The following is an 18,019-nucleotide window of genomic DNA, read 5'->3' as shown; positions in this document are numbered from 1 at the left end:
AAAACACAAGGAAGGGATGAGGGAACACTGTTTAAAAGTAAATTTAAATGTTAAAGAGAATTTATTAATGTAAAAAACTAGTAATAAAAATGGTAATATTATATATTCAAAATAATTGCATTAATAAAGACTGAAAATTCAACATGTAGCAAGGAGAAATAAAAATATTTTAAACATTTGTTTCAAATTTTCAAAAGATATTTTATTTTTGTGTTTAGTAATCAGAGAAAAAGAGGTTAAAGAGGATAAAAAAAAGAGAAAAATAGGAAAAAAGAGAAAAAAGAGGTTACTTTTACAAAATGCAGGGTTAAACATCAGCAAAATGAAAAATAAAGTATATAGCTTTCAAAATTATAGGAAAGCCCAAATCAAAGGAACAAAAAAGAATAACATATATATCAAAAGAGCAAAGATAAAGAATTCTCTAGAAGCAAAAAAAAACCTAAAAACAAACAAAAAAAACCACACACACAAAACTCAACCCAGATATCTTAGAACTGAGTGACAGAAAGTTTTAATATTTGTTTTTTTAAATATAAATAGCTTAAATATCCCTAATAAAGACATAAAGAAAAAAAAAAAAGAAACCACTCATACTGAGTCAAAAACAATGTCTACTGATAGGCTAAGCATGAAATATATCAAAAAGTGATAACAAGATATCAAATATAAGGATAGTAGGTAAAGGAAGAAAAAGAAGGAAGAAGTTACTATCAGACAAAAAATAATGCAGAATAAAAAAATGTTAACTATGGTACTAAAGTGACTGTGTTATCTCAACAGCGTCCAAATCATTATGTAGGTGTAATTTTAATGAACATTAATGAACTGAATATGTCACAGTGAGATACATAAAGGAAGAAAAACCACTAAACAATAAAAGGAAACATTTATAGAAATACGTAACTGGAGAGATTTTTAACACATTTTCCTTAATCTTTGACAAAGTAATATGACCACAAATAAGCATTTGAGAGATCCATAATCCCAGAGCACCTGGGTGGCTCAGTTGGTTAAGTGTGCATCTCTCGATTTTGGCTCAGATCACGATCTCTTGGTTTCTGAGATCGAGCCCTGCATAGGGCTCTGTGCTGACAGCACCATGCTTGTTTGGGATTCTCTGTCTCTTTCTGCCTCTCTGTCTCTTTCTCTCAAAATAAATAAACACTAAAAAAAGAGACGGATATAATCTGAATAGTACAATTAGATTTAAAATATCTATATTGAACTTTTACCATATAGAGAATGCATCTTATTTTCCATTGTCTTCAGAACATCTAAAAATTCTTAGTCCAGAAAAAAAATCTTAATTCCAAAACTGAAAATGTACAGCCCAAATATTTAGCACAATGAAATGAAAATGAAATTTTATTTTTTAAGTTTTAACTGTGGCAAAAATAATGACTTGGAATTAATCAATAATCACTTGGAATTTTCATAAACAATTATAGGATTATGAAGAAATTAAAATGACAAAGGCTTTTTAGAAATCACCAAACCAAAATACTATATACAAAAACATACAGCCTGTAGCCAAAGCTAAAGTCAGAAGAAAATATATCATTTAAATTCCTTCATTAAGTTATAAAGAATAAAAACAGAGGCGCCTGGATGCCTAAGTTGGTTAAGCGTCCTACTTACTCAGGTCATGATCTCACGGTTTGTGAGTTCAAGCCCCACATTAGGCTCTGTGCTGACAGCTCAGAGCCTGGAGCCTGCTTAGGATTCTATGTCTCCTTCTCCCTCTGGCCCTCCCCCACTCACACTTTGTCTCTCTCAAAAATAAATAAACATTAAAAAAAAAAGAAATAAAAATTAGTTAAAAGCATAATGGTAGATTTGATCAATAAACCTCAAAATTCTCACTAGAAAGTGAGATTAAAATAACCAACTCTCTAGCATAGCAAATCCAGAGAAAGAGAAAGAAAACCATATGAACATTAAGAATGAAAAGTATTAAACAACCACAGATTGAGAGCGATAAAAGTTTTAGGAACACATGATATATAATTCTTGGCCAATAAATATAAGGAAATTGGTAAAATGGATAATTTTTCTCATAAAATTAGCTTACATGAAGAAGAAACATGAAATAAATTAGTAAACCAAAAAGAAGTGAAAAAAAGTTGCTCAAGAACTCTCTCTTCCTCAAGCAATTGGGTTCAAATGCATTTACAGATAGGTTTTAGTTTGAAGAAAAAATGACTCTACAATATTCAGTTAGTTCTGAAACATAAAATAGAAGGAAAATTCCCTATTCTTTGTACCAGGGTATTGTAATGCTGATGTCAAAATATAATAAATAAATAAATAAATAAATAAATAAAATTTATAAATATACATAAAATATAAATATATTATATTTATATAAATATATAAAAATATATAAAAATATAAATTTTATAAATAAAATGTTTCAATATACAATATAAATATATTCATCTTTACATGAATACCTTTAAAATATAATCTTTAATAAATATTTAAAAATTTTTGATTATGACTTTTATGGAGGAAGGGGCCCACAAAGCCAAAAGTGGCTAAGGGCCATGAAGGTCATAACAAGCCCTGCTTGCTTAGTGATGGCTAGACAACCATTCAGAGCAATATTCAGGCTTAGCAGAACGGTGCCAGAGACATTTCTCTGTAATTTATCAGTGTGGAAATATGAGCACCTGTTTGAGATTCTTTTTCTCATTCACAGATTTACCATTTCCCACACATCTCAGTGTGTCTCTTTGAGAACTGACAATTTATTATTCTTTGTAAAAATATCCCAAAACACAGGAGTTTTATAATCTAAAGCACAATATGCTTTGGCATCATTCCGTAACAGAGCCTGCATGAGGTGGGTACTCAGGTGGGCACAGCCCTGGGGCAGCATCAAATCGGAGACTGAGCAAAAGCAAGGCCTGGGAACCGTGTCCTCAACTCCACCTTGGCACCGCGGCAGGCGATATTTTACTGCCTCCTGTTCTTTCCACTAAATCCCTTTACTGTCATTCATCAAGATGTCTCTTTCGCCTAGAAAATTATAGAATTAAATCTGCAGTTCATGGAGGGAAGCACTTGCTCTCACAGTTCTAAAACAAATAAGAAAACCCAGAAGAAATAAATTTTTAAAGGAACAGAATACCCTCCCCCGCCCCCTTAACCAATAGCATCATTAACATCTTTCAGCCCCAGACCCACAGTTTTAATTTTATCTTTGAGCTCTTCCTTCCAAATCACTGCTTTTTCGGGTCATATATGTAAAATCAGAAGAATTCCTCTTTCCTCCTCTTCCTTAAAAGTCCTTATGTATCTTACATTGTTTATTTGTGATATTGTCTAAACTCTCAGAGAAGGGAAGAACTGCCACTGAAGCAAAGAGGATGGGTCCTAGGCCCAGTGTGAGGACATGGGTGCAGCTGAAGCCAGTTTTTAAAGAATAAATAAGATAGTCCGGTATTTAGGCCTTTATCTACAAAATAGCTGGCAAAGAAGCTGTGTACATATAATTAGGAACTAAGCTCCCAGGAAGTGTATCCTGTAGTCAGAGGAGTAATAACAGTATCTAACTTTTCAGGGTCGTCATATAGGTTAGACAAAGTATAATATAACCTCTTTGCAGAAGACTTAATATTACCAGGTGCTCCAGAAACAACAATTACTACCCAATATCACTATTATTGGCATCAGACAGAAAGTTTATTGAATCAAAATCACTTTCATGTAGTTGCTCCCTAACTTACAAATCGATTTTATGTAAATATTCCGCACATACTTATCTCATTTCTTCAGACTCTGGGGGGCCAGTATTCCCATCCCCACTGTGTGTGTGTGTGTGTGTGTGTGTGTGTGTGTGTGTGTGTGTGTTTACTTTTATTTTTTTTCCATCCCCAATTTCATAGGAAAGAAACTAAGATTTGGTAAATTGAAATGACTTGTCCTAATCACCCAGGACTATTTATTCCAAATCCTGTGTGCCCTTGCTTATAACAAGTTAGGGATCATAATTTTAAAGGCCTGTTTTACATGCATTATAAGTGCTTTTATATTTGTTGGAACAGTTGCCACTTGCATTTTCCACTGAATAGTTGAAGAGATTTTGTAATAACTCTTTTTGAGTATCTTGTATCTCCTCTTTCCACAAGGGAGTGATTGAATTGTTAGCCATCAACACAGTATTGTACATTTTGCTAAAATGGAGGAGTCCAGATTGTGACTTTATTTTATTTTATGTTTATTTATTTTTGAGAGAGAGAGAGAAACAGAGCACAAGTTGGGGAGGGGCACAGAGAGAGAGAGAGAGAGACATAGAATCTGAAGCAGCATTCACAGAATCTGAAGCAGAGAGGGAGACCCAGAGTCTGTCAGCACAGAGCCTGAACTCACAAACTGTGAGATCATGACCTGAGCCGAAGTCAGCCGTTTAACCGACTGAGCCACCCAGGCGCCCCTAGATTAAGTGTGATTTTAGAGTTTAGAATGTAATAGAACAAGGGGTAGTTTTTTTTTTATTAATCTCTACTCTATATGTATAATGTTTCTAAAATTGATGTACCTAACACTCTGTACTTTTTACCTTTCATACAATGCTCTTAATAGAATAGAATCTTCCTCTCTATCATTGGACTTAAGACTTTACTTTTGCAAGTATTAGATACAAACTGTTAGATACAGTTAGATACCGATTTTTGTTGATTGCCAACCTCTAGCACTTATTTCATCTTCCGTTATTGCTTTCTTTCTTGTCTTCATTACATTTTACAGGATGACTGTCAATTTTCTAACATCGTTTAAAATATTACTGATTGTGATTTCACAATGAAATTCTGAATTTACATGAAGGCTGTAAACCAAGCATCTGAATCAGAAATGAAGACTCCAGGATCACACCTGGAGAAAAGTTAACCAACAGCTAAAACCAAATTGCTAAAGTATAGTATATTGTCTGTCCGATTACTGGAAACGGGGGCAAAATCTATAGCAAGATCTCAGAACAATCATAGAATCATCTCAGAGAAAGTATAGATGTGAGAATCAGATCTATCGGACTAAACCCACCCAGTTAGTGAGGAACAATTTACTTGTTTTAGCAAAGGAAAATTCTTCTCCATTTTTCGATACTTAGGAATAAGGAGCTGTATGCAAGGATGGATGATAGCAAGAAAAGGTTGAGTGAATCTAGGAGCAGCTGCTCAAATTCAATGAACCGAGGAATAAATTAGGGCAATCAAATCAAAACCAGATAAGGCCACACAGCTAAGCTAGCGAAACAGCCAACAGCTATGCCAATAAAGCAGTAGGATGCTGGCCCTGAAGCAACAGTTGTCCCTGAAAGTGTCATGTTCTGGTTCTGTAATACCAGCTGCACTGCACAGTGGTGTTGTTCAGACATCTGGGGGCTTCAGTCCTGAAACACAGAGCTCGTCCTTTTATTTACAAGCAACAGATGAATCCTAGTGATGTACACTGAAATATGCTCAAACTGGTACGTCCTCAGAGCTCTAGAAGCCCAAGCGAGGCTCTGCATCACGTTAGAGGACTGTAAATGGCTCCCTCTGAGCTCTGCGTCTCTTTCCATAGCAGCAGCAGTTTGATCTGCTCCTTTGATTTGTGCTGTGGTGCCACTAAACACCACAAGCTGCCACGGAAGCCTGAAAACCACTGAGACGGGTTCTGTTTTCTTGATCTGTAGGGAACAGAGAATAAAAACAGACACCTCCAAAGATTATTTATTTCTCATCTTCTGTTTTACATGGGGGGCACTGGAAACAGGAGCTGTGTGTGTTGGAATGGGTTTAAGCTACTAGTTTAGAGGGCTGAACCCGTGGCTGTGCCAGTTGCACGGTAGAGGGACCGTGAAGTCCTCAGAGTTGGTGAAAGCAGAGTTTTCAAGTCAGAGTAGCAGCCATGCCCTCTCATGTTTTCAAGTATGTACCACATCCTTCTTTTTCTTTGACTTTTTAAAATCCTGGTTTATTTAAGGGAGGCTTTTCTTCTTCCCCTTCATCCAGAAAACTGTTCCTGTTATTTTCTAAGGTAGTTCTCTAGCTGAAGTGCATGTAGCCATTGCCTGACTCACTATAAATAGTTCAGTTTTACATGCCTGCCAGAAAGAAATGCAAACAGGCACACGTTCTGTAACTCTCTATATTTTCTCAAGCCTTGCAGGGAGTTCAGGCCTACACTATGTCCTTTCATGTATTCTTTTACTGGCTCACCCTTATTTTTCCACATGGTTCAAAATCACATTCTTTTAGGCACCAGAGTAAGAATTCTGGCATTTCTGTCACATAAACCGAAACCTTGTAAAGAAAACTTTTGCTTTCTTACTAGATAGCTATAATTTTTTAAAAACTTCTTGGCTTAAAAAACAAAAACAAAGTGACTCTTAACTTCTTATATGATTCCTTGTTCCGGGAATGCTATAAACCAGAGTTTGGCTAACATTTTCTATAAAGGGACAGATAGTAAATATTTTTGCTTTTGTGGGTCACAGGGTCTCTGTTCCAACTACCTGACTCTGCCACTGTAGCTTAAAAGCAGCCACATAAATGAATGGGCATGATTTATTCCAATAATACTATTTATGGATACTGAAACTTGAATTTCATTTTATTTTTACATGTCATAAAATACTATTCTTCTTTTGATTTTTTAACCAACCATTGTAAAAATGTAAAAACCATTCTTAGCTTGTAGGCCTTTCATAAACAAGCAGCAGGCCAAATTTGGTCCAGGGGTTGCAGTTTCCTGACCTCTGCTATAAATGAGTTTTTTTCTTTTTCTCTCTTTCTTTCTTTCTTTCTTTCTTTCTTTCTTTCTTTCTTTCTTTCTTTCTTTCTCTCTCTCTCTCTCTCTCTCTCTCTCTCTCTCTCTCTCTCTCTCTTTCTTTCTTCCTTTTTTAATTAGAGAAAGCCTGTGCTCCACACACACATTAGTGATACGGCATCATAACTCTATGGAGAAAATACTTATTTCCTATGAAAAAGCTGTAAGAACAGCAATTAAACCCTGTGGATTAATAGCAAAATATCAAGAAACTACGTTTAATTTTTCAACCTCTTTAGCTATATGAATGCCTGGTGTACATTGCTTGAATAAATCATCAAGCAACATTTATGGATTATATCCAGTAAAGAGATAATGGTGATGAGATTTCGGAATTAAACTTTCTGAAGTTATGTACAGCCCTGATAATTCAGTAAGAAGGTAAAACTTTCCCTATAAATACATCAGCTACTTCTACCTTCCTGTATCCCCACCTCTAGTGCTTTTGTTTTTAGTGGAAGGGATTCTTCATTTTACTGGCAGTATCCTCCTCCTGACTTAGCTGTATAATGAAGCCATCAGGGACAGCAAACAGCTCAATGTAAGATTGATAGCTTGATTATAGCATGACTAGCCTAATTGTTCCTATGAATAATAATGTGCATTTCATTTGCTATTTTTTCAGCTAGTCTCATAGTTCATGGCCAACAGGCCTATTTCTAGATTCCAAGGGACAACAATTTTGAAAACATTTTTAGACTGCTGCAATACAGTTCAAGATGATAGCACCTAAAGACAAATCCATACTGAATCTTACAACTACAATTCATGATTGTTGTTGTTATTATTAATATTATATTTTTTTTGAGAAAGAGAGTGTGAGTGGGGGGAGGGACAGAGAGAGGAGAGAGGGGGACAGAGGATCCAAAGTGGGCTCCACACTAACAGTAGCGAGCCCAACGTGGGGCTCAAACTCACAAACCACGAGATCACGACCGGAGCCAAAGTTGGGTGCTCAACTGACTGAGCCACCCAGGTTCCCCACTATTGTTATTATTTAAACAATGAGACCATTTAGAAAAAACAGACTCCTTAAAGCAAGACAGTTTGTTTCTGGATGGGGTTCATTTAACTTAATATAATTCAATAAAATATTCATCTTTGTTTTTTTTCCTAAGAAGCAAAAAATTGGTATTTGATCCTGAGCTAAGCAGGGACAAGTACACAATTCCTATTAGTGTCATTATTGTTGATGTCATGTGGCAATCTTAATAGGCTGTGTGTCTTTGGTATGTATCGCTTGCATTTAACACTACAATAAATACTTATATATTTCTCCTCCCCCATTTTCTCTATTTTAATGTTATCTATTACTTTTTAAGTTGACAGGTTTTATATTTTCCTTAAAGCCCAAATCTGATCTTACTTTTCCTCTGCCTCAAAAATCCAATATCCATTCACTTAAGTGAGAATTAAGTTCAAACATTTAGCCAGCTGCTCAAGTGTCTCAATAATCTGATTATTTCAGTTTACCACCTTCAATTTTCACAATATTCCTTCTTCACCATCGTTTGACATCTCAATGCATCCATACTTTTGTCCAGGTGGTTACTTCAGGGCTGCAGGCAAGGAGATTCTCCTTCACAGCTGCCTATCGATGTATCATTTCTCTCTCAACGCCTAAGTCAAATCTCTACTCTTCCAAGAATTCTTAAAAACTCAAACCAAAGATATACTCTTCTTCCCTTAGATAATCATGGTTATTCCCAGACTATCTTGGAAATAAATTTTTCACATAAGATAGGTAGATACATAGATCAATTGATTGATCCCTTTTCTTCCAGGCTATAAGCCATGGAGGATAGGTATCTTGGCATGTTCTAAAGCATCTGCTATGGTGTTTTACATACATAAGAACAAAGGAATCATGATTTCTAGAGTAGGGCTTTGCAAGGATGCATCATTTAAGAATCTGCTGTCATCATTACATGATTTAGGTCTTCATTTAAAACAATGTATTATCATGTGGTGCCTGGGTGGCTCAGTGGATTAAGAATCTGACTTTGGCTCAGGTCATGATCTCGCAGTTTGTGAGTTTGAGCCTGGCATCAGGCTCTCTGCTGACAGCTTGGAGTCTGGAGCCTGCTTCAGATTCTATGTGTCTCTCTATTCCTCCCCTCACTTGCTCTCTGTCTCTCTCTCTCAAAAATAAGTAAACATTAAAATTTTTTTTTTAAAAAAAAAGACCATGTGTTATCAGAGACTGCTGAGGACATAAGTATACGTCTTATAAGCAGTTTTAATTAAGCCAAGAATTTTATTGGGGGGGGGGGGCGGTACAAAATGAAAACAAAATAAAAACAAAACCTTATAATTTCAAAACTTCCAGTTATTTTCTATGTATAAGAACTAAGTCCTGGAAATCTCTTTTGCTTCAGATGCTTTATTTTAGGTAAAATATTGAAATTAAAAAAAAATTTGGTATGGAGGGGGTCGTATTGTTTTGTTTTGTTTATGCATAAGTAAGGGAAAACCCATACTAAAATGGAGATTGAAGAGATTTTGTAGCTCTGAGAAGAAAAACATTTTCATTAGAGGGAAAAGAATGGGATCAGAGAAAAACGGTTTTTGAGGGATCTATATAAGCTAACTCTGAGCTAATGGGAAAGAGACAATGGAAGAGCACATTATTCTCCACACTCTTTCCAAAACCCAGACTACTCTGAGAACCAAAGACTGGAAGCTTTGGAGACTCCGAGAGACACAACTTTGATATTTATGTATTCTCACAATGGGCATAGTCAACAATGTCTGTGGATCTCCATAGAGATTCACGGCCAATGATAATGGATAAGTGGGAGCTGGAGCTAAAGAACAAGATGGAAAACATGGAACATGGGCTGCAGCTGACAGACTAGTTGCCAGTTTCATGCCAGTTTCATCCTCCTTTTGGAGACTCTAACAATTAACTGTTAAAGTCTCTGAAAAGGATGGCATACTGACATCACAAGAGGGCATGTGGATCTTAAAAACTGATATGACATCATTTTGTAGACAAAGGCCAGAATATACAGTTATTTAATAAGTTTGTTTTTATTTTTGTTTAATGTTTATTTATATTTGAGAGAGAGAGAGCCCAAGTGGGCAGGGAGGGAAGAGACGAGGGACAGAGCGAGAGGGAGACACAGAATCCGAAGCAGGCTCCAGGCTCTGAGCTGTCAGCACAGGTCTGATGCAGGGTTTGACCCTGAGATCATGACCTGAAGTCCAATGCTCAACCAACTGAGCCACCCAGTTGCCTCAATAAGTTTTATTTAATAAAAGTCTATCAATGTTGACTTGAATTCTGGATGACCAGAATTGTTATTCTAGTGTAATTGCCTCACATAACAAACTCAGTCAGTTGAGTGTCCACTCTTGATCTCTGCTTGGGTCACGATCTCACTTAAGTGAGTTTGATCCCTGTGTCAGGCTCTGCACTAACAATGCAGAGTCTGCTTGGGATTCTCTCTCCCTCTCTCCACCCCTTCCTCGCTTGCACTCTCTCTCACTCTCTCAAAATAATAAATAAACTTAAAAAAAAAAAAAGAAACTCTTCATCCATCATCCTAACACACCCTATTGAGACATCCATAATGCACTGTTTTCTGGCTAAACAGAAATACGCAGGCCCAGTCAAGGACACAAACTTTGGTAATTTTGATATTTTAAAAGTAAACATTGTACCTACTTAACCACTTAAGTCTTCAAGTTTACACAAAATGTTCTTAGAGCTAGGAAAAGAAGTGCTGTGGTGGCCACTTACGATATGTGAGTGTATATTCTCCTCCCCGTACTACCCACGAACACAACTGGTTTGTGGGTATACTTAAGTCTGTGAGTGTGTGCTGGCAACAATAAAAATAAAAAATAAAATAAAATAAATAGTACTAAAATAAATAAATGAATAAATAAATAAATAGTACTAAAATAAAAAGTACTTAGTTTAAGAAATGCTGGTGAGGATGAGGAGAAACTGGATGACTCATACATTGTCGATAAGCATGTAAAGTGGTACAGCCACTCTGAAAACTGGCAGTTTCTTATAAAAATACATGTATAACTACTGTATGACCCACTAGTTGCTCTCTCGGGGCATTTATCCCAGAGAAATGAAAATGTATATTCACACGAAAACATGAATACAAATGTTTTTAGTAGTTTTATTCATGATACTCCCAAACCGGAAGCTACCTCTTATCTGCTACCTCAAGTCCAGATCTGGAGTTTGAGGAATGAGGCATTCATTTAGCTCACAGTGTAGGGTAGACTGGGGGACAGTGCAGTTTAACATTCCACCACAGAAACACCCCAGAGTTGCCAACGAGACAACACCAACAGCCTAGTTCCCCACCTTCAACACCATATTTGTTTTTTGAAATTTTGGTCACATTAGATACATTAGAATTTCATTCCATTACAATTATTTTAAAATTCTATTCTATATGTTAATTTACAGGCATACACACATGCACACGCACACATGTACCTACACACCCCAAGACAAATATGTAGGCATATAGAATTTTGTTTTATATGAAAAGAGATAGTTAAGAAATACAGATAATTCTCAAGGCTCCTAAATGCCTTTCACCTCCATTTCTCTGCTACTGTGCAGAGAAATAATAAGAAAAAGAGATCTATCAGCCAGACATATCAGTCTATTCCAATATGCTTTCGATTTTAATTTTAATCAGAGTCCATGTAGGCTATCAATATCTTTCCTCTAATTTTCTTTCCTTGATTTTAATTACGCTTCTTAGGGAAATTTCTTTTTTTCTAGAATATTTTCACATTATAAGTATTCTCTTCACATATTAAAAGCAAATTTTTAATCCAGTTACATTTATGTATTCTCACTGGCCACTTAAAAAAAGACTGGTTTTGGAGGAAGACAGAAAAGAAGCGTAAAAGCAATGCTGATTTTTATGAATTTTCAGTCTGTTTTTTTCTATATGTTGAAAATTGCATTTTTGCTTTAAGGGGCAAGTAAGGAGAAAGGAAACTATATTTTTCCTAACAGGCTGCTTAATAAGTATTTTTTTTTTTTCCAGGAAAGGGAAAAAGCAGCTTCAAGCCTGCAGCGATGGATCAAGGTGTCTAAATTACCTTCCTCAGGAGGACTCTATAGGGTCTGCCCGCATTGGTGGGCTGCCTCCCTACATAGCATGGGGCATGTTGCTAATGTCAGAGCAGCTATGTTCCTTCTCCCTTCAGTAGCCAGATATTTCTGGATGAGATCATTAAGTAAACAGGATTCACTGATTGGGTGTTGGGTCCGGCCACTTTCCAAATGCTAATTTGGATGACAGGCTGTGATGAGCACAGTGGCATTTTCAGTGTGGGTCACTTCTGTCCCCTTAGTCTCAAGCTGACTTTAGAAATGTTGTGCTTACATGGAGTGTTGGCACATGAGAGATGGAGAGAAATGCCAACAAATCCTTTGACTTTCTCCCTCAGGAGCATGAGTCATGATGGTTCAAAGGAGGAGAGACTTCACAGCCTGTATTCTCATTGTCTTCTTGTTGCACTCCTGCAGTGCTCTTGGCCAGGACCTGCAGCTTGCAAAGACCCAGAGCTGAAGAGCTCCTCACTACTCTTGGCTTGGCTCCCACAAATCAATTTGAAGGCACAGTCAAGACTGATGTTAGAACGAATAAAATACAATGAATAAAGGTAGGGAAGATAAATAAGATTTCCCCAATGTCTAGTTATGTGTTAGTACACGTGCTTGTAAGTAGAGCCATGAATACAAGCAGAGGCATTCACAGAGGATTTGATCTATGACTGTAATTTGTATTTAGACAGGAGTATAAACAGAAAAAAAATTGTTAGAGGGAACAGTTTATGTATAAAAGATGGGAGAAGAACGTGTTGATTTCAAGGTCAAAATGGGAGAGAAAATTGTGGGAGAAAAATCATCTTGTTAACAGCAAGACAGGGTAAAAACTTGGTTGTGGAAGGATATAGAAATACTTTTAGGAGATACAGTAAAGTGTGAATTAAACGCTGAAAGTTGTAATTGATAGAGAAAGAAGATCTTATCTGTACCTAACCAAAGATTTTATTCAAAGTGACTCCACTAATAAAAGATTATTGATGAGTGACATTACAGACTAGTATTAACCACTGCTTTGCCACCTCTGCTGGCCATTGCTTTAGACAATTTTGGAGGCTGTTTCAAAGATTCAGGTTTCACGTTTATCTATAAATCCACAAGGTCATTGCTGTGCTGTGTAAGTTCCACACACTAATAACTACTTTCATTAATGAGTTTCATGCTTCTGACAGAATCCAGATTTTTCATTTTATCATGTTACCACAGATTCATGTTTGATAGAGAAAATGTTATCAATAAGCCAAGTAAGGATATGTTGTCTGAAGAGTATTACTGTTTCCATGGGAAAGCTTTTGAGGCTTCATGGACTATTCTAGGATAAAAGGGAGAGGAAAAATAATATGTATAATTTAGATAAACTCCACTCCAAGTAGAAACATAATCCTTTTATTTTATTTGTGAAGAGGGAACATGTGACAGGAATTGGGTTTCATGGTTTTCCATGGGGTTCAAAATAGAAAAATAAACATATGCACATTCATTAGGATAATTATCTGGTAATACTGGTAATGATGTTTATTTAGCAGATGAAAATAGAGTTTCAAACCTGCAGATATAAGAGTTAGAATTCCAGAACATTAGAGTTAAAAGAGAACTTCAGGACAATTTAACCACAATGACTTCAGGAAGTCAACTGGCACTCAAGGTCACACATTGAATAGGGAAATAGCTGGACTCGTCGAAGATGTGATTATAGCCAATAGCTCATAAATAGAATAGAGTGTGCAGATTATGAATTACCAAGCCCCTTTTCTCTTCTTCTCTGCTGATTTCACCTTTCTTAAAGGGAGTGATATGGAAACACTGAAAAAATAAGTAAAGTGAAGAGCTGTGCATATTTCTAGACCTATTTATCAGTGGCACCTATGAACAGCTTGGTGTATAAAGAGGTTGAAACTGGAATCTAAACTGAAAACTTTAATTCTCTATACATTTGCAAAGAATTAGTAGTTGATTATATAACTATTTATATTACATGACTATTTATTGAAGATTTATTTTCCAAAGATGGCAGTAACAGTGTCTTTCATTCCACCTGTTTTTGCCACTCTCTTCATCCAGAGGTGGGTTGATTTCCCCATCTGATCTACTCCCCACCTTCAACCAATCCCCCACCTTGCTCTACCTATACCTGGGCATTTCCTTGTGACTGTTTGGTGAAATGATGCTTTTCAACTTCAGAGGCTAGGCCATATAGGGTAGTATAGCCTTTACATCTATGTTGAGATACTTGCCTTGGGATCAAGTTGCCACTTATAGCTGTTCTGGCTGGAAGCCCCAGCTGAGGTTCCAGCCAACAGCCATGTGTATGAGAAAGTGTTTAAGATGACTCTGGCAGTTAGGGCACCTGGGTGGTTCAGTTGGTTAAGCGTCTGACTCGATTTCGCTTCAGGTCATGATCTCACGGTTTGTGAGATGGAGCTCCCTGCATTGAGCCCCAAGTACAGCTCCATGCTGGGCACGGAGCTTAAGTTTCTCTCTCTCTCTCTCTGTCTCTCTCTCCCTCTGCCCCTTCCCAACATACACTCCTGCTCTCTCTTAAAAAACAAAATAAAAACAAACAAAAACCTCTAAGATGACTCCAGCAGCCAACACCATCTGATTGCAGCTGCATAAGGGACCATGGACAGAAATTGCCTAGCTGAGGCCAGTTTCCCTGCCAAACAATGACAAATGACTGCTGTTACTTTAAATTATTAAGGTTTTGAGATGATTTGTTGCAACAGACAGGGAAAATGCTACTCCTCAGAACAGGAGGGAAAAGGTAAAAAAAAAAAAAAAAAAAAAAAAAAAAAAAAAAAAAAAAAAAAGTTATTATTATTATATTTTAAAAGATAAAATAAATTTAGAATCAATCAGACTCACATTCTATCACAAAGATACAAATTGATTTTGAAGAAAAATGTGAATAGCAAAGCTCATATAGTTTTATTAGCAAAACCTATCGATAAGATAAAATATAACGGGGGCTGTAAACAATATTTTCTAAGCTTAAAATGCTAAGTTATATAGGTTCAAACATTATTGTGCACACATTTTGTATTTGCTTAAAAAAAATAGGCAAGGTGACCTTATGCATCTTTTCCACCTCTAACTTCTGTCATTCTATCTTTATTGTGTGGGTGTTGAGTTTGCTGAAAAAGCCAGATTTCAGAACAGCTTTCTTTAGGAAATGATGTTTTTAAAAGTTAAGAAAAAAAAGCTTGCCACATTGTAGAAGTGGCAGCTATAAAAATAGATATAAAAATAAATTGAAAATTCATAACAATTGTGCTGCAAAAGATGAATTGAGAACTGAATTACAAAGTAACATTAACAAAGTTGGTCTTTGATTAAATGAGTGAGCCAAATTACTTACAGTATGATATGTTGGAAATGGCTAGAGATGTTACAAAATAAATGAAGAAAACATTGTGCGTACAGTTCTAGGACTGACTAGCATAAAATAAGAATTTCAGAAAGTATGATCTTATAGTATAAGGCAAGGGGTCAGAGAGCTGGGTTAATTCCTAGCTCTAAAAGAAAGAACACTCAAAAGTGTGCTTAGAAAATGCAGAGAACTGGAAACCATGATGTGTCAAAAAAAGTTTTGTACTGGTAAAAAGATACAAGGAAGAAAACCAAGGGATTTGGAGGGGGTTGTATAAGATGAAAGTAAGTTCCTTCCTTCCCCTTGCATCCCACCCCCGCTGTCCTCAGACACATATCAACACCATTCTTTTTAAAAAGCAAAAGCAACTCCATGTTCCTCACTTACATCTGCACAGATGGCAATAATAATTCATCAGTTTCCTAACAACTCATCATCACTTTCTAAGCAAAGGGTGGAGACCTTCATTGGACTGAAATTCTAATAAGGCAAAGGATTTCATTGGAGTCCCTCTATTAACAAGTAGTTTTGCTAATTTACTCAGCACAATGTTAAGCACTTTAGAAGAATACAAAGGTCTAAAGCCTATTAGCAGCTAGTTCTTACCTAATTGAGGGGACAGAATTAAATTAATAAAGAATAATGAGTCCTGGAAAAGTCCAAGTGTTGTTTATGAGAAAAATGGAGTAAGTGGAGTTTGAAATACAGGTAAGAAATACTGACAAAGGAAGTCATCCCTGCTCTATACCCACTATATAGTAGGTGTTCCAGCAACATTTATTAAAAAAAAATGAACAAGCAGCACAAAACATCTGAAAAAGTGGCCTAAAATCATGTTAAGCAGTGTTCCAGCTCAGCTGGAGATGCAAGGGCAAGGTTAGGTATCAGGGCATGCTTCGGTCAAGGAGGCCTGGGAAGAAAGGTGATACATTCACTTTCTGTGGTAGGAAAATGGAAATCAATAAAGCTGACTGCCTGATACTCAAGGGAGATTACTCTGACAGCAGAATGTGAGATACAACAGAAAGAGAAATTCAAGTGAAGTAGCGTCAATTTCAATTCTTCCCTGACTTGGTAGGCTTCTTTGCACTTTGTGCTCAAATGAAGTCAAACAACCTCAAGCGAAATATGTGTATTGTTGGGGAGGGGAGGTTGCTCCAAGAGTATTATGAAGGACAGATGCAACTAGCTTTGTAGATATTCTAAGCATGTAGATGTGGAATGCTGAGGTGTGGGCAAGTCAGTATGAACCAAGATTTCCAGAAGGAAAAAAAAAAAAAAGGCTTATGAGAAATATGCAAAATAAAGCCTTAGAACTCAAAGGATGAACCACAGTGAAGTTACTGTAGAATGACTAAAAGAAGTATACCCTCTATATGTCATAATGTTCACAAAGAACCAGGTTTTTCTTGCCACAAGAGAAAAGTAATCATATACTTAGCTTTAGCTAAGACATGAGGGACATACTTTATTTAAAACAAACAAGCAAACTTTAATAGTCATTTCAACACTGATCTCTGCTGACCCACTAAATGTTTGATGTTGGGGATGAGAATTTAACATCTGTCATTTCACTGGAAAAGCAACAAGGTTTTTCCTGGGCTCTGGAAACATGTTGATTGAATTTAAATATATCAGTTACTAGTCCTGAGACTTTAGGCAAGTTATTTATAACCTCTGTGTGCCTCCATTTCCTCATCTGAAAATGGGGATAATTCAAAAAGCTTTGATATAGGGTTATAATGAGAATTAAAACATTATTAATTTATTAATTGAGTGCTTGGATGAGTATCTGACTTATAAGTAGTGATCAATAAATATAAGCTATTTATTATTAGAAGTAACTATAATTAGTATTATTACTACATTATATTATTACTGTATCATTACTATCATTACTGTATTAACTTTGTCTTTTTGTGTCTTTTTGGTTAAAGAAGAAACAAATCATTACTACCCATTTTTCTATGGCAGCATGTCAACTTGGTGGCTTACCCTAAGGAACACAACGAATTATTTGATGGCATTCAGAAAGTCCCCCCTTCTCAAATCCTTCTGGTAAAGAGAACCATATTTTTATTTTTCTGGAACAAAGCTCAAAAGAAAAATACACTTACTGAGTTGAACAAAACAGAATCATAAATAAATTAGTTGCATTTTGTTTTTCCTGTCTGAGAAAACCTGAAAAATCATTTTCCTTTCTATCTGAAAGGACATCTAAAAGGAACCAGACCACACAATGACACAGAGATGGCTGTACCTCAAGTAAAATAAATCACAGTGGAAAAGGACAGTATCTGACAGGAGGCTTTGGATATTGTTTTCATTATCCAGTTATTTTCTATGTAAAAGCCACTTGTGTCTTGGAGTGGACCTTGTCATCTGAAAAGCACTTTATCTTGTTGTATTTCCAAAGATTTAAATGGAAATTGTTGCTTTTGGGAAATAGCCATAAGGAGAGAGTTGGCTGCATTTAAAAGCCTCAATCCATTTGCCTCCTAATACCGGTAAGTCCCTCTCTCATGTTACAGGTTCTTTTCCTCCAGAAGGTAATACTAATTTCATAATCATAGAAATAATCAAATCTTCAAAGCGTCGTATACACTTAACATGTATGTTGTGTAGTCACACAGAATCATTATGTGATTCTAAACAGCAACCTTATAATGTTTGAATGATTTTTCTAATTTCACAGATGAGAAAACCAAGGCTACAAAGGTTAAGTCCCTTGT

This window comes from Prionailurus bengalensis, chromosome B2 (assembly GCF_016509475.1).
Source record: "Prionailurus bengalensis isolate Pbe53 chromosome B2, Fcat_Pben_1.1_paternal_pri, whole genome shotgun sequence".
In the NCBI taxonomy this organism is placed as follows: domain Eukaryota; kingdom Metazoa; phylum Chordata; class Mammalia; order Carnivora; family Felidae; genus Prionailurus; species Prionailurus bengalensis.
Note: the sequence above shows the minus strand (reverse complement) of the source record.